The sequence below is a fragment of the Trichechus manatus genome, unplaced genomic scaffold (genome assembly GCF_000243295.1).
Source record: "Trichechus manatus latirostris isolate Lorelei unplaced genomic scaffold, TriManLat1.0 scaffold00132, whole genome shotgun sequence".
In the NCBI taxonomy this organism is placed as follows: Eukaryota; Metazoa; Chordata; class Mammalia; order Sirenia; family Trichechidae; genus Trichechus; species Trichechus manatus.
The window spans coordinates 7349723-7373530 of NW_004444068.1; the positions used below are offsets into that span (position 1 = coordinate 7349723).

The 23808-nt window shown below is 36.7% G+C and overlaps 1 protein-coding gene across 6 annotated transcripts in view; it reads left to right on the top strand.

The window, feature by feature from the left end:
* Nucleotides 1-23808, top strand: part of TBL1XR1 (TBL1X/Y related 1) — a 188984-nt gene that overhangs the window by 65566 nt on the left and 99610 nt on the right. The window contains exon 1 of one of the 6 annotated variants that reach the window (XM_023739358.1): nucleotides 21621-21940. The exons of 3 other annotated variants lie outside the window; for them this stretch is intronic. The gene's annotated coding sequence lies outside the window, so the exon portion shown is untranslated. Of the gene's footprint in view, nucleotides 1-21620; nucleotides 21941-23808 lie in introns of those variants that run through there. 2 more of the 6 variants (XM_012558043.2, XM_023739361.1) reach the window with 2 other exon arrangements.

The window sequence follows — 23808 nt, forward strand, 5'->3', positions numbered from 1 at the left end:
GACTTTGGGCCTTTGTCAAATATCAGCTGCTCATAGGTGGATGGATTTATGTCTGGATTCTCAATTCTGTTCCACTGGTTTATGTATCTGTTGTTGTAACAGTACCAGGCCATTTTGACTACCGTGGCAGTATAATAGGTTCTAAAATCAGGTAGTGTGAGGCCTCCCACTTTGTTTTTCTTTTTGAGTAATGCTTTACTTATTCAGGGCCTCTTCCCTTTCCATATGAAGCTGGTGATTTGTTTCCTCATCTCATTAAAAAATGTCTGTGGAATTTGGATCAGGATTGCATTGTATCTGTAGATCGTTTTGTGTAGAATTGACATTTTCACGATGTTGAGTCTTCCAGCCCATGAGCAAGGTATGTTTTTCCACTTACGCAGGTCTCTTTTGGTTTCTTGCAGTAGTGTCTTGTAGTTTTCATTGTATAGGTCTTCTACATCTCTGGTTAGATTTATTGCTAAGTATTTTCTCTTCTTGGGGGCTATTGTAAATAGTACTGATTTGGTGATTTCCTCTTCGAGGTTCTCTTTGTTGGTGTAAAGGAGTCCAACTGATTTTTGTATGTTTATCTTGTGTCCTGAAACTTTGCTGAAATCTTCTATTAGTTCAGTATTTTTCTTGTGGATTCTTTGGGGTTTTCTGTGAATAAGATCATATCATCTGCAAAGAGAGATACTTTTCTTCTTCCCTACCAATTTGGATGCCCTTTATTTCTTTTTCTAGACTAATTGCTCTGGCTAGGACCTCCAGTGCAGTGTTGAATAAGAGTGGTGATAAAGGGCATCCTTGTCTGATTCCCATTCTCCAGGGGAATGCTTTCAAAGTCTGTCCATTTGGGATGATGTTGGCTATTGGCTTTATGTAAATGCCCTTAATTATATTGAGGAATTTCCCTTCTGTTCCTGTTTTGTTGAGAGTTTTTATCATGAATGGGTGTTGGACTTTGTCAACCGCCTTTTCTGCATCGATTGATAAGATCATGTGGTTCTTGTCTTGTTTTATTTATGTGGTGGATTACACTGATTGTTTGTCTAATGTTGAACCATCCCTGCATACCTGGTATAAATCCCCCTTGATCATGGTGAATTATTTTTTTGATATGTTGCTGAATTCTATTGGCTAGAATTTTGTTGAGGATTTTTGTGTCAATGTTCATGAGAGCTGTTGGTCTGTAATTTTCTTTTTTTGTGGTATCTTTACCTGGTTTTGGTATCAGGGTTATGCTGACTTCATAGAATGAGTTTGGGAGTATTCTATCCTTTTCTATGCTCTGAAATACCTTTAATAGTGGTGGTGGTAACTCTTCTCTGAAAGTTTGGTAGAATAGTCCAGTGAAGCCATCTGGGCCAGGGCTTTTTTCTGTTGGGAGTTTTTAAATTACCTTTTCAATCTCCTCTTGTTATGGGATTATTTAGTTGTTCTGTCTCTGTTTGTGTTAGTTTAGGTAGGTATGAGTTTCTAGAAATTTGTCCATTTCCTCTAGGTTTTCAAATTTGTTAGAGTACAGTTTTTCATAGTATTCTGTTACGATTCTTTAAATTTCAGTTGGATCTGTTGTGATATCACCCATCTCATTTCTTATACAGGTTATCTGCTTCCTCTCCTGTTTTTCTTCTGTCGATTGGGCCAATGGTTTATCAATTTTGTTGATCTTTTCAAAGATTATACCTCTCTTTCAATTATTTTTCTATACTCTGTTTCGTTTAATTCTGCTCTAATTCTTACTATTTCCTTTCTTCTGGCCCCTGAGGACTTCTTTTGCTGCTCTCTTTCTAGTTGCTCCAGTTGTAGAATTAATGTTTCGATTATGGCCCTTTTTTCTTTCTGGATGTGTGCATTTATTGCTATCAAGTGTCGCTGCTTTTGCTGTGTCCCAAAGGTTCTGGTAGGATGTGTTTTCATTCTCGTTTGATTCTATGAATTTCTTTTGAATCCTCCTAATATTCTATTGCTGTTGTGTCACTGACCTCACAATAAGCTTTGGTAATGTAACTGATTTCACAGCACGTCTAAATTCCAAGCACTATGGTTTTTTCTAGGACATTTCTAGATGTCCTTCTCTGAGGAGTTGTCAGCAATTACTTTTTGGTCTGGGTTCTGATCCATCTCTTTATGGGTGTCTATTTTTGCTTCACTTTCAGGTAATTTTAACTTATTATTTTGAACATTTGAGCATTGTGTATATGGTTCAGAATTTAAAAGGTACAAAAGAGTATACAGTGAAAAGTCTTCCCACACCTGTGCCTTAGCCACTTAGGTCTCCTCGCTGGAAGCAATCAGTGTTACCGGTTTCATATATGCCCTTCCAGAGATGATATTATGATATATAGATAAGTGTATGTGTATGTTCTTATAGGACTTTTCTCCCCCCTCAAATTTGTAGTGTATCATACCCACTGTTTTGCATCTCTTACAACATATATGCGTATCAGTATCTGAAGAATTTCTTTATTGTTTTCTGTGACTTCATAATAGTTCATTGTCATATCACCAGACCTCTGTTGAGATCAACAAAAATGAGGAAGACCCTCAACGAGATGGACTGACACGGTGGCTGGAACAGTGGGCTCAAGCATAACGATTATGATGATGGAGCAGGACTGGGTAGTGTTTCGTTCTGTTGTACATGGGGTCGCTATGAGTCGGAACTGACTGAGTGGCCCCGAATAACAACAGTGATGGAGAATAGGCTGTTTCTTTTTTTTTCCTTTTGCTAATGCTGCAGTGAATAACATTGTACATAAGTTATTTTGCATGTGTGCAATTGTATTTTAACGGATAAATACCCATACTGGAATTTCTGAGTCAGAAGGTGTATACATTTTTTGAATTTAAATAGATATTACTAGTTTGTCTCCATGGGGATTGTAATAATTTACACTCCTGCTAGCAACATCTGAGTATAACACCACAAACTGTTATGGAGCTTCTTATCTTTATCAAGCTGGTAGATGCAAAATAGTATCTCCTAATTAAGATATGCTTTTCATTATAACATATATACATACATGAAGAGGCACAAATCTTGATAATATAGCTTAATGAATTTCACAAATTGAACAGACCTACGCCCTGGTGGTGCAGTGGTTAAAGCATTTGACTGCTAACCGAAAGGTCAGCAGTTCGAAACCACCAGCAACTCTGCAGATGTAAGATATGGCAGTCTGCCTCAGTAGAGATTTATATATAGCCTTGGAAACCTTGTGGGGTTGCTATGAGTCGGAAGCGACAACTGGAGGACAGTGGGTTTGGTTTTTGGTTTATGCAGCCACTGCTACCGCAGCAACTGCTCCATCTTCATCCTCTGGATAGATAACCATTATCCTGACGTATATCATCAATTATATTTTTGTACTTAATAAGAATGAAATCATAGAGTACGTGCTCTTGTTTCTGGCTTCTTTTGCTCAGCATTGTATCTGAGATTCATCCACTTGTGTCAGAAGTTCTCAGTGAAGTCTTAATTTGCATTTCTCTAAAGCAGTAGTTGAGTATCTTTTCATATGTGTCAACCTTTAAAATTTCTATTTTCTGTAAGCTGTTTACTTCCTGTACCCATGAGTGTAGGGTCATTTTCTTATGGAGCTCTTTATATATTGTTGGTTGCTGTTGAGCTAATAATTCCTACTGATAGCAACCCCATGTGTGCACAGTAGAACTGCTCCACAGGGTTTTCAAGATTGTGCCCTTTCGGAAACAGATCGCCAGGCCTTTCTTCCTGAGAGCTTCAGGGTTTGAACCACCAGCCTTTCAGCTAGTAGTGTCACACTTAGCTGTTCGTGCCACCCAGGGACTCATTTAAATATAACGGAAGTTAATCCTTTGCATATGAGTTGTAATTATTCAGTTAGTCATACCTTTTCATTTTACATAATGATGGTTCTTGTCATGAAGAATTAAAAAAAAATTGTAATGTGATGTAACTGATTTTTTCATGGCTCTTTAAAACTTTTTCTCATTATTTTACTTATTTGCTTTCCTTATTTTTCTTATTATTTTACTTACTTGCTTTCATCTCATAACTTTTGTTAAATCACACACTAATATCAACAAAATGTAACTGCAGTAAAGAAATGAAAAGTGATACCGCTGGAAGTGAAATCTGAATTGAACGTAGATTTGAGTTGAACAGCCAGATCTGACCATGAGGATGCTGACAGCTGTTCAGGAGATTCTAGTTGTGCAATCAGAAGAATTCAGTCAAGGCAAACTTGTGGGCAAAAATGAGGAAAATGGTTGTAATGAAAAGGATGAAGATGGCCCAGAAGTGATGATGGCAAAGTACTTCACACCCAAGGAACTCTCTCGGAGGCATTTCATGACATTGAAAGTGCAAAGAATTTAATGTTAAAAGCTGACCCCCAACTTGGGAAAGAATATGACAGTTTTCTAAGTCACAGAATAGATGTCAAATCTAGATACTAATATTCTCATGAGCTATATGGGCAGAGTATGCAAGATCACCAAGGACAGCAATGATTTTTGTATATTCAATCCACAGTCTAAATCACCCTCCTGTTCCCAAAATAAGAGAATAAATTTAACAAATATTGAAGAAAAAGTGTTGTGAATAAAGCATGATGTTCCATTTTACAATCCGTATATTAAGAAGGACACAAACTAGAGCAGCTTTTTGTAATTGTAAAGTCACAAACTTAACATGGGAAATGTAAACACTTGGGGATGAGAGACTGAGGGAAGGGTCTTCTAGTAGCTGATGATTTTCATTGCGGCAGAGTTCAGCTTATTCTGTGTAGCTCCAGGGGCTATAAGTCAAAGTTACAGGTAGACAGATACATGTTAGTCCTAGGAAGAAAGAACTTTCAAACACTTTTAAGTAATAATGTAGTAAAATGGGCACTCCCACAGGAGAGCACTCATCATTGGAGGAGCTCAAGCAGAGATTAAATGCTGAGTCATTTTGTCATTATTATTACAGAAAGGATTTCTGCTTTTAAACAAAATTTGCTTAAGAATCTTTTGAGGTTTTCTGGTAATTCACTCAGTTGACTGTGTTACAGGTTACCGTTTTCCTTTTCTAGTTTACTTTCACGTTTGTAAGGTTTTCTCCTGAGAGTTCATCCTTTCCTAGACTTCCATCAGCAGAACCAGGGTTGAGTGAAAACAGGAGGCTATTGTCTTGAAGGATTAAATGATAGAGGTACTCCACTTTCTGATTAGCTAACATTAAGTATTACTTGGAGCCAGTTCTCTTCCTTTTGGTTTTCTGTAAGTAACCTGGTTGGAAAGCACAATGAACAGTGGGCAAGAAGCACTATAGCAGCAGTGAAAGTTGGGATGGGAGCTAAAAATTAAAATATTAAACATCAGATTTGTTCATGGTTGTGATTTGTAGATTGTGGATTGAAGAAAGCTTGAATAAATTGTAGGAAAATGTAAATTATGATAGTGTAAATGTAATTTCATTGTCATCCTTTCAGGAAAATCTAAAAATTAACCACTACTGATTCAGGGAATTACGCTCTTCCTTAGTAAAATGATTCATTACAAGAGTAGATTGTAAAAAATGTACTCAGGAGAAAATGTCCTAACTTGTGTTTGGATTTTTGTGATAGGTATATTTGAATCATCTGTCTTAAGGTTGGAAGGAGATCCAGTTGTTACATAATCTGATTGTGGCAAATGAATCAATTTAAACACCTGGCCTTTAGACAGAATTATTTAAGGACCTTTTAACTATACAGTCCTCAAATTTCAAAGAGCTGTATTGCTCAAAGTAGAATTGGAAACATGAAAAAACTGGATGTCTTTATTTCTTTGAGGTGAGATATTAGAATAATCTTTAAAAGAAGGAGAAGCTTTTCAGTTTAGCCTGTTCCATGTTTTCAAATTTTATCCTATTTGCTCAATTTTAGGAGGCTTCCCTTATTCTAAAGATTATTCCAAAATCTCACTTTTGAGTATAGGCTGCATCTTCTTGGGTATGAACAACTGGCTTCAAACAAGCCTTTTTTCTGTGATATTGGTGTAAATTGATGAAAGCTGAGGTGACTTTATGTAATTGTAGTTTTTTAAGGTTTAAATTATAAATTTGTGTTAATGTGTGTATTCTTTAATGATTAAGAGTGTGAAACTGTTGTTTTTAGTGTGACGCATGAGTTCTCCCTTTGAGTTACTATACTTTTTTTTTTTTTTTAAGTATACTCTTAAGATTTTCTTTTCCTTTGCCTGTTTTTTGGGTGGACCACTTAAAGATTACTTATTGTTCACAGGGTCTCTCCATGAGCTTACCAGAATTTTAAAGACTTCATTTCCCCTTCTCTGTTAAAAGAAGTAAAACATGTATGTGCAATACAAGACAGAACTTGGGAAATACTTCACAGAATGACTTTTTCCTACAGCTGACTTTTGATCATTAATGTATAATAGCTCTGTTAAACATGAATTTAGAGAAGGGTTCATTGTACTAAAGAGGATGCTGCATTCAACTGGAATTAGCTATATTGTATTTTAAAAATGCCGTTGGTGTTGGAAAATGAAGACATTGTTGATACTAATTGGCATTTTTGGAAGAATGTGAAAAGATTGATTCTGATTGTGAATCTTGTCTGTACATATGTGGTGATCTGTGCTTTGATTTGCAACTATAAGCACTATTTAAAGAACCCATTGGTCTTTGCCAGAAGCCATTGATCTGTGAGCTCTGCTTTTCTTCACACTTGACTGTAATAGCTATATATGAAAGCTAGCCCAGCAAAATTGAATTTCCAACAATGTGGCTTCAGTGTTGGTGGACCTAAAGTTCTAAAATTTTGGGTCAGAGATCTTCTTAAAGTGCACAAGGGTTCAAATTAATGTAGAGTCAAATTTGACACCAGTGTTAGAGTCGGATCTCATGATTATATTAAGGGCTTTGTATCAGCACTTTGCCGTTTTCAGGAGACGTGATGGATTTCCTGATGCTGTTCTCCCAGTTCTGTCATATCACCCTTTCTTTTCCCCTGACCAGGAGTGATATCTTGTCTGAATTCCTAGATGCTTTGTCACAGGCTTTCAGTGTTTACCGCATCTGTTTTGTATTGCAATTATTATGACTTATCTCATTTTAGGGGAGGAGGAAATGTTTAATTCTTATATACCCTATAACAACTAGTGACAACGGATTTCACTTAGTAGACACAATATTTATGGAATAAGCAAATTTGACAGTAATGCTCAAAAGCAGAATGTTAGTGTATTTATCAACTTTGTACAGATGTTATCTTAAGTAAGAAAAAACAGTTGCTCATGGCAGCCCCATATGTGTCAGAGTAGAACTGTGCTCCATAAGGTTTTCTATGGCTGATTTTTTGAAAGTAAACCACTAGGCGCCTCTGGGTAGTATTGAACCTTTTTCTAACCTTTTGGTTAGCAGCTGAGAGTGTTAACTTTTGCACCATCCAGGGACTCCAGTTTGAGTATTTCTACTATTAACAGAATAAAACCTTAATTTGTAGTACTACTTTTGATTTCCAAAGCACTTTATGGTTTCATCATCACATAGATTAATAAGTATGCTGGGATTAGCCTTAATTCCTTCAGTTATGGAATTGGGATCAGTTGTCTTCATGGTTGAGTCACATTCCTTAGTATGTACATACCACATTTTGTTTATCCATTCATCTGTTGATGTCCCTTCAACTTTTTAAATAAATATTCTTAATAATGTCTTAGTGAAATATGTGCTCTTTGAATAATGCTTCAGGGTAGAATATTGTTGTAGACTGACATCAAGAAAACATGTGAATGTAATAAGCCTTTGGAATATTGGGAACAAATAGATACTCAGCAGTAGTCATCCTAGATATACTTTAAATAAGAGTATATCATATTTCTCTTGTGATCTTCTTATAAACTTTTACCTACTTAAACACAGATTTGAGTAGGTCCAGTCGATCCCAGGTCATTCTCCATTCGGAGAATTCCTTGGAGGCTTGGGGTTTGAAGCAATTCCAGATCTTTAGATTATTTTTGCATGTGTAGTATGGTTATAACTTGATGGTTCTCTCCTTACTTTAGAATGTAAAGTCCATGGTGACATTACTTAAATGAGATTTTAATAAATGAATGAACGAATTTTAAAAAATACTTCAGAGACTGCGGAGAGAAATTAAGAGACTTTGAAAGAACAGACTTTTGGATCTGGACCTTCTGTATTGTCCTCATATGGAACCAATTTCTTAAGAGTGTGACTTAGAATACTCATTGATTGAACATTCTACAAGTTATGTCCTGAGTTTCTGGCTGAGAACATTAGATAAAATGATAAGTGAGGTTAAGAAAAAAAGCCACAATTTAGGTACTATTAAGAGATCTATAAAATGTCATTGGTCCCAGACTCTTGCTTACTACTCTGACAGTATGATAAGTAGCAAATTGATGAGGTCAGAATGTTCAGTGGCTGGTTGACATTTATCCTTCTCCTTCCCACCGAACCCATTATGCTCTTTCATACTGCTTCTCTGCTCTTTGAATGAAATAGCCAGTTTCACTTTATACTTTTCTCAATCAGTGACATGAAAATAAAGTGAAATTTATTTAAGTTCCAAATAGGATTTGCTGACTTCTTTCAAATTAGAAAATTAGTCACTGTACTAGTGGAATCTGAAGTTAAACTGAATCATATTGTTAAAATCTTTATTACCAAACTAGAGAAGATGCATATTAATGGAATTTATAGAGCACATTAAATTGCCCAGGGTAGCAAACATTAGGGAGAACTGAGGGCTGATACTGTTTGTAAGGAACTGCCTTGAATGGCAAATTGCAAGTTATCCTATTAAAGTTCTGAAATCATTTTGATGCTGTATCTAGGCAAAAAATAATTTCAAACTGCACAGATATTCAGTAATCTACATGACTTCCAAAACCAAAATAAAGGTACTATTTTAATATACTGTGTAATTATAGAGAAGGTTTAATGGAAGCCTTATTAAATTTACCCATTGTATGCTATCACTGAAAGTATCCTTTCCAGGAACTCAGTGTTGCTGTTTTAGGCAATAGTTCCATTGCTTCTCAGCTACTATTTAGAAGTTGGAGGAACAGGAATAATAATAGTAGACTGACATTTGTTTTGAAAGAAATGGACATTTGATTAATCCAGTATCCATTATAGATGCTTATTTGTGATGTTAATTTAAAAGGGGTATTATTTCTTATAGGCCAAAGTCTTGATGCATTTCTGCTTCCCTTTCAAATAACTCTTTTATCTCTTGTTCTTATGTCTAATATGTAATCCAGAAATGATGCTCTGTTCTGAGTGTCAGTAGCAGTCTGTTTAAAAACAAAACCACGGTTTTGTTTTTCTAAAATAAATTGTGCATAATATTCATAGCATACAAGGTGTAAAGCATTCTAGATATTCAGGTTGGCTATATTGATTGTTTGTTTCACCAAATCTGTGATTCTATTAAAGACAGGTCAGTGTTTCCCATCACACACAAAATCTAGTAATATAACAACGCCTGCCGTTTATTTAAGGCGGTGCATAGAAAACCCTATGGAGCAGTTCTACTCTGCATACATGGGGTTGCCATGAGTTGGAATCTACTCGACTGCAACAACAGGTGGTGCAAATGGTTTGCGCTCGACTGCTAACTGAAAGGTTGGTGGTTTGAACCTACCTAGTGGTACTGCTGAAGAAAGGGCCTGGTGATCTGCTCTCTTAAGATTACAGCCAAGAAAACCCTGTGGATCAGTTCTACTCTGTAACACGTGGTCGCCATGAGTTGGAATCGACTCGATAGCAACTAACAACAACTACTGTTTATTAAGTACCTTTTATATCCCTGGGCCTATTACTTGCTTGACATGCATTATCTTATTTAGTCCCCACACTAACAATCCTGAGAGTTTTATTCTACAGTTATAATTCCCATCTTGCAAATGAGAAGACTGAGGCTTAGAGAGATAAAAATAACTAACCTAACATCTTATACTCAGTAAGTGATAGTCATATTACTCTTACAATTCTATTCTAGTTCTATGAGCAGCCTCCTCTACCTTATTTCATGGAATAGGGTAAAGAGTAAATCAAGCTGTGAATTCATCAAAAATGGAAGGTTCATATAAATATTTATTGAATAATTGAATGCATTAATAGAATTGAATAATTGTAAAGGCTAGACATTTGCGTTTGACAGTTGTGTTTTATAAGGTTTATGAATGAAATAACTTGGCATGTTGTTGTCGTCGAATCAGGTCCAACTCATGGTGACCTTATGTTTAAAAGAACAAAATGTTGCCTGGTCCCACACCATCTTCATGATCGTTGGTTTGCTTGAGTCCATTGTTAGGGCTGTTGTGTCAGTCCATCTTATTGATGAGAGTTTCCCTCATTTTGGATGGCCCTCTGCTTAACCAAACCTGATATCCTTTTCTAGTGAGCGGTCTTTTCCTTATGCAGTGTCCAAAGTAAGTGAGTCAGTCTCCCCACCATCCTTGCTTCTAAGGAAAATTCTGGTTGTATTTTTTTGAAGACTGATTTGTTGCTTCTTTTGGCTTTTCACAGTATATTTGATATTCTTCATAACATCACGGTTTGAACACGTCAGTTCTGTGTTCTTTTTTCATTAACTAGCTTTTGTATGCATATGAGGTGAATGAAAAGACCATGGGTTGGGTCAGGTGCACCTTATAGTCATCAAAGTGACATCTTTGCTTTTGAAAATTTTAAAGAAATCTTTTGCAGCAGATTTGCCCATTGTAATACGTTGTTTTCTTTTTTTATTATTTTGGTGAAAATACACCAAAATATGCACTAACATAACAACTTCCACATTTACAACTCAGTGGCATTGATTATATTTTTCATGTTGTGCCACCATTATCCTTATCCTTTCCAAAATATTCCACCACCATTAAAACAATCTCAGTGTCCCCAAACAGAAACTCTCCCTTCCCCCTCCCTCCTATCCCCGGTAACCATTAATAATCTTTGGTTTCTGTATATTTGCTTATTTCATGTGAGATCAGACGGTATTTGTTCATTTGCGAATGACTTTATTTTACTCAGCATAATGTTTTCAAGGTTCACCTATGTTGTGGCACACATCAGAACTTTATTTCTCTTTATGGCTGCTTAATATTCCATTATATGTATATAACCGCATTTTGTTTATCCATTCATTTGTTGGACATTTTTGTTGTTTTCACCTTTTGGCTTTGTGAAAAGTGTTGCAATGAACTTTGGAGTACAGGTTTCTGTTTGCATTCCTGCCTTCACTTCTGGGTATATATCTAGGATTAGGATTGCTGGGTCATATGCCAATTCTGTGATCAATTTTTTTGAGACCATCCAAATGTTTTCCACAGTGGCTGCACCATTTTACATTCCCACCGCCAATGGATGAGGGTTCCAGTTTCTTTGTTGTTTGGTGGACATTGATTGTTGATCCAAGTAGTGTGAACTCCTTGACAGCTTCAGTTTTTTCTCATTTATCATGATGTTATTTATCAGTCCAGTTATAAGGATTTTCATTTTCTTCACATTCAGGTGTAATCCATACTGAAGGCTGTGTAGTCTTTGATCTTCATCAGCAAATGCTTCAAGTCAGCTTCATTTTCAGCAAGCAAGTTGTGTCATCTGCATATTGCAGGTTGTTAATGAGTCTTTCTCCAATCCTGATGCCTTGTTTTTCTTCATATAGTCCAGCTTCTTGGATTATTTGCTCACCATACAAATTAAATAAGTATGGTGAAAGGATACAATCCTACTGTACACCTTCTCCAATTTTGAACCACACAGTATGCCCTTGTTCTGTCTGAATGACTGCCTCTTGACCCATGTACAGGTTCCTCATGAGCACAATTAAGTGTTCTGAAATTTCCATTCTTTGCAGTGCAGTGTTATCAATAATTTGTTGTGATCCATACGGTCAAATGCCTTCACATATTCAGTAAAACTCAGGTAAACATTTTTCTGAAGTAGTTTGTCCGTTTTTTTAATCATCCTACGTGGTTGTTTAAAGTGCTTGACTGCTAACTGAAAGGTTGGCAGTTTGAAACCACCAGTGGCTCGGTGGGAGAAAGATGTGGCAGTCTGCTTCCATAAAGATTTACAGCCTTGAAAACCCTATGGGGCCGCTATGAGTCAGAATTGACTGGATGTCAGTGGTTTTACTTAGGTGTAGAACTATGAAGAAACAGTAGCAAATCTTCAACTTTTCTCAGTGAACTTTAAACTTGATACTTTTCTCCTTCAGTTCCTTGCCTTCCCAGTTACTCAGGTGTGGTCTAAAGTAATCAACAGGATAGAAATCAAACCAGGAACCCTAAAAGAGCAAAACTTACTAGGGAATGCCTTTTAACAGCAATGATTGTGCTTTCTAATTTGCATCTGTAGTTGTAACAGTAGCACTGCATTAAAATGCTTTCAAAATGTTTTACCAAAATGTGGTCGTTACGTTAATGTGTTTGGGTAGTGCAATATTTCAGAGCTAATTGTGTTTGTTAAATAATTGGTTATAAGTTCTTATTCTTTACCTTTGGAACCAAAATTATACTTCCAATATTCTGAATTTCAGCTATGACTTGCATTAGGCGAACATTTATTTTTGTTCTTCTGAATTGATTTTGTGAGGGAGTGAAGAACAATCCAACAGTCTTCTTGTCATTGATTTTTTTATTGTACCTGTACAGATAAGGTCTTCATTTTAACCACCCTCCCTTTTGTGGAAGGGGTGTATTTTAATATAAGTGCCAGACATTGCTCTAGGCATTTGAGTTATAAAGCTTAATAAGGCATCTTTCAAGATACACACCTTCTAGTGAAGGCGATACGGGCATATAAAATGGAAATGAAATCCACAGGTTTTTTTTTTTTTTTTTTTTTGTATTGTGGCAAATGTTTATATAACAAGTAATTTGCCTGTTTAGTGTTCTTCACATGTTCAGTGCAGTGACATTAGTTAATCGTGTTGTTCAACCAATCCCTTACCTGTTTGCAAATTTTCGCATCACTCTTAACAGAAGCTTGGTGTCCCCCTATGCAGTGAGTTCCCCCTTTCCCCTCCGTCACTTGCCCCGGTAACCTCTGATAAGATTTGGTTTCTATCCACTTGCCTATCCTAGAGATTTCATATCTGTGGACTCACATAATATTTGTCCCTTTGTGACTGACTGACTCCACTCAGCCGGATGTTTTCAGGGTTCATCCATGTTGTAGCGTGTATCAGGGCTTCATTTCTCTTTATGGCTGAGTAATATTCCATTATATGTATGTATTGCATTTTATTTCTTCATTCATCTATTGAAGCATATTTGAGCAGTTTCTACCTATTGGCTATTATGAATAATACTGCAGTGAACACTGGTGTACAAGTATCTGTTTGCGCTCATGCTTTCAATTCTTTTGATTATATACCTCAGGTGGAATTGCTGGATTATATGAGAATTCTATGTTTAACTTCTTGAGCAACCTCCAAACTGTTTTCTGCAGTGGCTGTACCGTTTTACAATCCCACCGGCAACGGCTGAGGGTTCCGGTTTCTCCACAACCTTGCCAACACTTGTTGTTTTCTGTTTTTTAAATCACAGCCAGGTTTAGTGGGTGTGAAGTGATACTGTGCTTTTGATTTGCGTCTCCCTAATAGCTAATGACATTGAGCATCTTTTCGTGTACTTGTTGACCATTAGCATTTCTTCTTTGGCGAAATGTGTGTTCAAATCCTTTGCCCATTTTTTTGAGGGTTGTTTGTCATTTTGTTGCTAGTGAACCTCTACAGTTTTGGTAGAGGTTAGATGGGGTGTGGGTGATCTAAAATTTACTCAGAGGATACAGCATATCCACAGTCATGAAGGTGTGAGGTGTCTGGGAAACTATAACCATACTTGTGAAGTAAAACTCGAGAAATAAAAAGTAATGTTATATGACGACAGATTAACTGTAGGATGTGAGGTTCGAGAAACATCTATGTTTCTAGCTTGGGTTACTGGGAAGATGAGGCTCTACACAGAGGTAGGGGAATATAGGAAGAGGAACAAGTTTGGGGTGGGAGATCAGTAAAGTTGTGTACATTGTAAATTTGGAATGCATTTAGGGGCAGCTAGCGGCAGGAGAATGATGTCCAATTAGCTTCAAGTATCTGAAAACACTATTTTAGACAAATTGAGAGGCAGGAAGTTGGTGTTTTTTTAAACTCTATTGTCCTAAGAGTGATGGATTCCCCCTTGCTTAGTGACTCAGTTGAAAAACGGCTGCGGCTGCAGGAGGCATCATGTTTAAGCAGGAAGAAATGCTAACTGCATCCTAATATCAGGAAAGCAAAATCTTTGCTAGCTTTCCTCCTCCCTCCCCCAAAGCAGACTCAATTTTAGTCTTATTGGCCAGAACTGTTTCATAAGGCTACCACTAATGTGCTTGGCTGCCAACCGAGAGGTTGGTGGTTTGAGTCCACCCAGAGGTACTTGACAAGAGAGGTCTGATATCTAATTCTGAAAAATCAGCCACTGAAAACCCCATGGAGCACAGTCCTACTGTGACACACATGGGATCATCATGAGTCAGAATTGACTTGATTGCAAACTGGTTTGGGTTTAGCTACATGGAAGTCTGGGAAAGTGAGTATCTGCGTTTATTGCTGCTTTGAATAAAATTGGGATTATGTTAGCAAGGAGGCTGAGGGAGTGAAATGTTGGGTAGGCAACTAACAGTTGTTCAATGAATATTCATTAAACAGTGGTCCCCACCCCCTCAAATCCACTATTTTCTCTTTTGCTTCAAAATTTAAAATGAGGGGAATTTTCATGTATCAAGTCTGTTATCTGAAAACTTATGTGGTGTGTGCCTATTTAAAATAATTTGTGCTTTATACTCCATCGGAGTTGCAGAAAAAGGCAAGTGAGCTTTGTGGAAGGTGGGATGGAAGAGTGTAGAGGTATTTAGGAGGAAGAATTGATAAAATTTAATGATTGATATGGCAGACAAAGGAGACAGGGCAGAGTCAGGGATGATTTTCAGGCGTTTGACTTGGGTAAAGAATATTAAGTGGTAAGCAGCCCAGTATTTGCTAAAGAAATGACTGTGTAGTGCTTTTGTGCCTGTGAAGACTTTTTGCTAAACTTCCAGAAGAAAGGGGGATTATGCATTTTTAAATTCCAGTCTTTCTTATGAATAGTTAAGAATGATTTATGTAAACTAAGTAAAGTTAACCTAACCCTCATGAGATGACGTGCCTGATTTCTATATGTACCAATTTTTTAGCAGTTAAGTCCACATAGTATTTTAAGAACGAATTAGTTTTTATAAAACAATCTAGGTCAAAAGTATTTGGAAGCTGGGTAGGGGTGTGTGGCAGAAATAGTATTTATTAGTTGGTGGACGTACAGTGTCTCCTGGTGGGTGCGTGCCCAAGACCCTTACGGTATTGACTCCATTCTAACCTGTAGCAATAAGAGCATGAGTACAGCCTTCCTCTCCCTAAGGGATACTTTCACTAAGAATTCTTTTGCTGTCATGTTGGAAGAAGAAAACTTTTGTTGGAAACAAAGGCTTTAGAAAGAAAACAAAGGCTTGGGAGGACCTAGAGGAGGAGAGTGGTTAAGAATTTAAGAATTGTCATCTGATGTCCACTTGCTCGGCCTCTTATCAACTGTGTGATCTTGGTCCAGGAACTTCTTGAACTTCAGTTAACTTACTTTGGAAACAGCAGCAGTAATACCTACCTGACTAGTTTGTTATGAGGTTTACATGAACAAAGCACTTAGTGCCATCCCACAATCCTGAGTGCGCCAGCAATACAGAGTTTAATAATCATTTTGTCACCTCTGGTAAGAATGTTCAACCTCTTTGGGCCTTACTTTCTTTATGCCTAAAACAAAGGGGATTAAACTAGACTGCTTTTTTTTAACCTTCTATTATCAAAATAGGTTTTCTGTGCTATTTATTTATAGGGTGTTTTTCATTGTGTTGGTTTGGTTTTATGCCTGTGTTGTCTTATTTCTCAGAAGATAGAAGATATTCTCTTTCCTTTGTGGGCCTAGTTTTCTGTAAGCCTAGTTCTTATTTTTAAAAGGCTTCAAAGAGTCCCAGAGGTCAATTCTGTCAAACTTCTTACTGCTTCTAGGAGGTAAATCAGTCTCAAAAAAGTTTAAGATCTAGGCCCAAGATCACCCGTACTCTAGAGGCACAGTAGGGATGAGGACTCAGGTGTGTTGTGAGTAAAGGGGTCTCCAGATCCTTTCTTCTGTGGACAAATGACCTTGAGTTAATTTTTAGATTCCTTTTATTAGAAATGTAGAGGTGAAATGTCAACAATGTTCCCAGCCAACATAGGAATGACAGACTGATTGTTGACATGTAAACAGCATTGGGAGTGGGAGTGCATACCTGGTGGGAAGTCATAGCCAAGTGTAGCACACCTGAGTGTGTTGCTTTCTTGTAACTGGTCATGTCCCTTGATGGGACAGGTCCCCTGAAAGCTGTGAACTCATGAGGCTTTTCTAAGAAGATAATTGATTTCTTTGTGGAGCTTGGGTCTCTAAGCCAGGGTAACTTCCCCACCCTTCTGTGAGGTCTTATCCTCTTGGACTTGGGCAGTCACTTGGTGGTGGTGGGTGGTGGTGGGTGGTGATGCTAGGGAGAGGTACAAGGAGAATAGCCCCTAGATTTCTGTGAGGACTCCTGCTGACATGCCTGGCTTGATGCTACCATTTTTAGCCTTTCCTGTCCTGTATCCTTCTGAGTAAACAGGTGCCAGGAGTGGCCTACTCAGGTCTTGCAAATTTGTCTAGTTGAGTCCGAGACCGCCCAGAGTGATCAAAGTAGTTCTTTTCAAAGAATTGATAGTAGTAGAGAGTGGATGACTCAGTTGGTTTTGACGTGAGATCAGTGGGGGTAAGTAAACAATCAAACACAAGCAATTGTCATCCTTTTTATAGGAAAGATATCTTTCTCTTCTGGACTCCATCTGGAAGAAGGATTTCTTAAACAATTTAACAATTTCTGGCTTATTTTCCTCCTTATGAGGAAGAGGGAAGATTTTCCTGTCACTCCTCCCCTGCTCCCCGCCAAATAGACACAGTATGCTTCATCCTCTTCCTTCTCCATCTCATTCAGTACTTATTGGAATCCAGAATTGTACTTTAGGTATGGTAGGCACAAGTTGGGGACACTTTCATTTTTTACAGTTGAAGATATTGGAAAAGGTTCAGCTAGTCTTTATAGTTACAGCTTTTGTATATTTTCTCAAAGCAGTCTAATTTGCTTCTTTATTTTCCTTTAACCAAAAAATGTTGAACACAATGAAAAACAAACCAACCCAAGACTAGGTGTTCTTAAGCATTTGAAGAGGTCTCGTTTTGTATCCACGTTTGTGTTTTGTTAGAAAGGTATTTTAAGGTAGTAATGGTAGATAAATGTATGTAGTACAAGGTGCATAGGCACACCGTGAACATGTGCTGGATATTTAAAAATTGAGTCTGTTGAATAAATTGTAGCAGGACTTGACTGACCAAATGTTACATTTCAGTGCCATTTTTCTGCTTTTTAGTCTGTGTCTGAAAAGGTTGAAGCTCTTTGATGCTAACTTTGTAAGGATGTTTTGATGAAAAATAGTTTGAACAGACTCTGGGCCACAATTAGCAAAGTTTCTCTTACTGAACACATCTTCTCTTATCATTTGATAACTTATGATGGCTTTCATGATATTATAATGCTAAATATTTAAATAAATCTATAATGCCTAATATCTCTTCTAGGAATTGCAGTGTTACAGTTTATAGGCGATGTAAAGCTAGAACGGGTGTTACTCTCGTTTCACAGGAAAAAATTAGAGTAATTGAAACATAAATGACCTGTTTTGTGAATATTGAAGTTTTGGGTATGGTTTCCAACACCAAGCTGACAACCCCAAGATAAGGCACATCTTCATACATGATTGCTTGCAAACGGAACACAGAGCATACCATAGCTGCCTGAGTACCTTGCTGCCATGTTGCAGTTGAAATACAAATTAGTTGTGACCATCCTGTTTAATACTGCACCCTGTCTTTTCCCCTCCCCCATTCAAAAGTCCCCTATTCTGCTGAGACTTTGTCGTTTTTTGTATTAATTACCACTTTCTAACATAACGCTTAATTCCAAATTCTGCTGGAATTTGTTTTATTTGATGTTGTATTTCAGGAAGTTTTGTTCCAGTGTTGGTAAATTAATACTCCCTTGATATAAAGGGCTGTTCATCTTTTAATGGTAGCAGTGGTGGTTGGTGTATGCTGTTGAGTGGATTCTGATTCATAGCCACCCTTCAGGGCAGGTTAGAACTGCCCCATAGGGTTTTCAAGGCTGTAAAACTTTACAGAAGCAGATTGCCACATGGTTCTTCAGTGGAGCGGCTGGTGGTTTCTGACTGATGACCTTTCAGTTAGCAGCCAAGCACTTAACCACTGCGCCACCAGGGCTCCTAACAATGTCCAGAAGACACACTGTTTTTTCCTTCTTTCTAACGCTCTTTCTCCCTTCCCATTCTTTACCCTCCCTTTCCTCTTTCTCCCCACAGTTCTGTTGTCTATTGCAGGACAGGTCTTAACAGTCTTAACCAAACAAACAGAACCCTAGATTTAAATTAGCTTAAAGCTGACCATAAACTTCAAATTACATTGCCTCCTGGTCTCCTGAAGGAGAATCTGGCTTCTCAGTTTTTTTTTCCTTGAGTAACTAATGCAGCACTAATGGGGAGAGTTCATTTACAGTGTTCAGATCCTTGTTGTTGGAAATCTTTGGTTGCTTTGATATTTGTGTATTCAGTTAGAACTGGATAAGGATGAGGAAATTGACACTTAGTTTCAATATAATTCTATTTATAGATGGTTTTCAGACTTGTTTTTAAAAAATAATTACAAATACACAATTTACTTGTTTTTCCTCTTAGATTTATTTGTAAATGAGATTATGATTAACCGTTAGAAAATGTGAAAATAAAATATCTTTGGCAATAGCATTTTAGTTCACATTAGAAGTGATGTTTGGTGTCCTGTTGTCTTTACCATGTCAGAAAGGTTAAAATACAAGCTGAGTTTGTCTTTAATTTTAAAAAATATGCATAATAGCTATCATTTCTTCTCACTACTAGGTGAAGATTAGCTAATATTAGCAAAATGTATGACCAGCTTTCTTTCTTGCTTCCATTTGCTCTGGCCAAGAGGGTTTATATCTAGGCTTTGTTTGAACATTTCTGTTGATTTAATTGTTTTTACATTATGTTGGGCATAAAAATGCCTTTCTATAACTTCTACTCACTATTTTTAATTTTGGTACTAGTATTTCTAATTTTGGCATGCGTGGCCGAGTGTCGATTGGTCTCTATGTGTCTCTTAATCTAAATATGAGCATCAGCAATTCTTTTTTGTCTTCTTTTATTCTTCTCTGAGTAACTCCTCTGTTTTGTAGTCTTTCCTTGGTGTCTTTCTGTTGATGGTGTCTTCATTATTATTGCCCTTTCTAATTCATTTTTTTGGGGCATTGGTTGAGCTTATTTTTTGTTTCTTATTGTTAATCTTAAAATCAAATTAATACAACATTTGATTTATTCTTGATAGTATTTTCCCACTCTAGTTTTTAGCACTACTCACTTTACAATGCTAATCTTTGAGAGAAGTTCCCCCCCACCCCAGCCCAATAGATTAGTAATTAGAATCTGACTAATGAAATTCTCTCCACAGAGTCCAGTAGTTCTCAACTCTCATTGGAATCACCTGGGAGAATTTTGAATGTAACAATTTTACCCTACACCAATTAAATCTGAGTCAAGGACCCACTGTGTCACAGTTAGGTTAGACTCTGGAAAGGTATTTCTGTAATCAAATACCCATCATTCCTGGCAGAACACTTCTCATTTCTGCTGGGAAACCATTGTTAAGCTGAATGATTTTTGTGTTGTCCTAGTCTAATTATCTATTCAGGTTCATGGTATCTTGAATCAAATATTCAATCCTTGGGAAGAATGAGAACCCAAATAAAATCTAGGAATTTTGTGAGTCAGTTTTCTCTTCTAACTTGTCAAGTGCCAAAGAAACCGCTTGTGTGGTCTTAGGCAAATTTTGAGTAGGCAGAGTTTGATTTTTTTTTTTTTTTTTTTTAATTTTGTTGTTTCTTAGATCTTCATGCTATTCCTATTACCTCCCTTTGCCCTTCTGTTTCTGTTTCTTCCTCCCAGGCTACTTAGGGAGTAAAAGTTTAGCAGCTATGAGCTTTGTGTTAAGAAAACAATATTTCGGTCTGTCATATTTCCAAGACACCATAAATTATAACTAAAAAATTTTGTGATAGTTTGTTGCTGTACTTACACATTTTTTTAAAGTAACTGACAATAATGTGTATTTATCCATACATTTAAACATAGTACCTAAACCAAAGTTTGAGTCTAAGCGTCTTCTCATGTTCAGATTCTCTGTAATTGAAAGTTGAAGTTTCGATGGGTAGACATTAGTGCCTAAATAATCAATTTGACTTTTAATAACACTTGAAACTGCTCACACCAAACTTTAATTTTAGAAACTCTGTGACCTATTCTAAGCGAACTGGTGATTTTAATAGTCTTTAATTGCATTGCTTACTCATGACAGGCAAATTTCAGAGTACTCTATAGCTTTTTGTTTTCGTTTTTTCCCCCGCACAATACTGTAATTTTTGTATAAATTTTATATAAGATACAACCACATTTAATGCTATCAGTGGAACTAACTGAACTTAGGTATAATAATTAGATGATTAGACATCAGCACATGTTTAAGTTGTTCTTTGTCTGGGTATGTGTTCTTGAGCTACATCTTATTTTTTAGACAGTTGGGATCATACCGTGCTATAGTGCTTTTGAGTCCATTTTCCCCAAGTCGGTTAAATAACAAAGGGAAATGAAAAGCATTGGCAGTGACGGCAAAGCTGTGTTTGGTCTGACTGCTCTGCCTGTGAGTCTCACCTTAGGGTTAGTTTCCCTAAGATATTCTTGCTGTTATAGCTCCTTTTCCATTTCTGCCTACCTCACTGTCTGGCTGTCTGGAATATTTGCTGTGTGTGTGCGCCTCCCTGGGAAATGAGGATCGAATGGGGAGAGCACAGGATAGAATACTTTAAAGACTCTGATGTATGTACGGTATGCTAATGGGATTGTGATGTTAAAGAAGGCAACTAGCAAAGTCTTTTTCTTGAATGAATCAATGGAATTGAGAAAGTTCAATTGAAATGTTTTGATTTACAAATATGTTCTTGTTTTGATTGTTCCAGTTAGAAGTAATCACTGTTTTTTTAACTGTGCTTTCAGGCATGTGCTAAACAATTTACTTTGAACTTGTAACTTTTCTTTAGTCCAACAGTTCATTTAATAAAAATCTTTTTAAGTGGATTCATTTGGTAGAAGTCCTATTGTTTTTCTCCTCATTTTTAGGGGAAAATTTTCCTAAATTCTCCACTTCTAAGAAATTAATTTGCAACTTTTGTTTCTTAAGGATGCCAGGTACACTTTTTTAAATCTGTTATTGGCACTGGCTTCTAGATTAGCTTATGTTGCTACCTTAAATTATAAATTTTTGTTGTGTTTGTACCTTTTACTAATATCCATTAAATTTTCACAGGGGTTTATAAATCAAAATTACTTTTAGAGACTTCCAAGGTAGTGTTTTTGAAGATCAGTCACAATATACCATTGTGCTCTTTTATAGGATTTTCACATCTTAAAAAAAATACTTCTCTTATGTGTATGTGGCCGGTCTTAGAAGATGTCTACTGAGTCAGCAATGTCTGTTACTATGTTGAATGCCTATTCTAAAATTATTATTTCATTTATTTTAGAGCATCTTCCTGTCGTTAGTTGCTGTCCCGTCAGTCCTGACTCATGGCACCCCCGTGAGCATCTTGATGTTCTGAAATACAGATTTAAAAGCAAAACTTTTGTCTGGAGTCAAAAACAAACCCTACAAGCAGAAACAAATTTCATTACAAGAGGTAGAGCAAAATGGGTTTAGCTTATGTAATACGGAAAGTAGTTGATATTTTTATAATGTGACTGTGCGTATGCTTTTGAGTTTTTTAGTGGAGAGAGGATCAACCTTTAATGGCCGTCTCTGGAAATCAGTAGTTGGTGTCCAGAAGTCTGATAAGGGAGGCGTGATAAGAGAATGAGGCATTATACAGTTATGGCAAGGGCGGTACAGAGATTCCCAGGTTTCTATCTTCAGACAGTTGGTGGATAATCAAGGGAGGAAACTGATTTGGGCTGAACCTTGAAGAAAAAGTTGAGTTTGTGGGCAAAGCCAGAGTAGAAGGACATTTCTGGCAGAGGCAGGTGGTCTTCTGTGATGAGAGTGGAGGATGTTGAGTGAGTGAGATTAGAAATGTAGATGTACAGGATGCACATGATTGTGTTTTTCTGGACAACTTGATTCATTTGGGTACAAATGGTTTTACTGTATGTTCGGTCAGATCATCTTAAATGCACCTTAACATTATTCTTTTGTAAAATGTATATTTTTTAAAAATTCTAACATTCATCTTTGTAAGGTGAAGGATTGCATGGTATGGTTTATAAATATACTACGCAATGGCAAGAAAATAGGTAAAGGAGTTTACTAGGAAAACATTCAAGATAAAACCCCAAATTGGCCCTGCATATGTTTCTGGAAATTCCTCAGTTTTATGATTGTATTGTATATGCAAATTGGCATACCTGTTGACACACCATTTTCCACAGATTTATTCACTCTTCAAATCCTAGAATCAGATACTTATTCAGCCATTCAACAAATATGTATTAAATCACTATTGTGGGTCTTTCCCGTAAGAAGTTATAGTCTAACAGGAAAAGGAAGTGAATGAATGAAGAAAGCAAGGGTAGAGAAAAGATAATTAGAGAAAACTGAGATTACATACATTTTTGAGGGTAATGAAAGGAAGACTCACTGACCACAGAAAAGTAACCAAAAAAAAAACTAGGGACAGGAGGAAAAAAGAAAGACTAGCAGCTGGAATAATCTAATTCAGTATTCTACAAAAGTAGATGTGTGTGAGTTTGCATGTGTCTGCATACCCTAGGAGTGAAAATGAGAGTCCATTGGAGTTCTGTGTTGTAAGGAAATATTAGTCTATTTATGTTAATTTGAGATAAAAAAGTAAATGTTACTAATACTTAATAGGGTTGCTATGAGTCAGAATCGACTCGATGGCAACGGGTTTATTTTGGTATTTTTTTTTTTTTTTTTAAATATTTAATACAGAGGTTCAAATTTACGCTGTCATATTTGGCCTTGTTGTCAGAGAGTCCTATGTAACATAATGGTATCCGGAGGAAAGAATGGGAGTTCCACAAAGCAACAGCTGTCCTCCCATCTCCTGGTTCCATTTCAGGCAACTGCCATGTATTTCAGCGTACTGCTGTAGTCTACTTGTGTTTGATTATGTAAATTTATGGATTATATTATTTAGTTTTAACCAAGCCTCACAAAACTAATCTAAAGATTCCTGCAAACTGCAAATAGAAACAAGAATAGGAGTAGGAAACAAGAAGATGGCAGAGCTGATGCTTACACTACTGGAAAGAGCTCTTCACCTGCCCTGATCTAATCATTTTAGAAGATGGCTGAAAAAAAAATCACAGATTATCAAGAAAAATATTTGAAATGCAGATACACATTTACTATTGACAGTGACGAGCCTTGAGATATTAGCTAATGATGATATGAAATCGTGATTGAGAAGACGTTTAAAAGTTAAGGATCTAGAATGTTACAAACCAAAAAGTACTGTAAATAAGTAAAATAAACTATTAAATTATTTTTCCTGGCTTTTTCTTCTGTTTTGTGTGTTTAAAAGTGTAC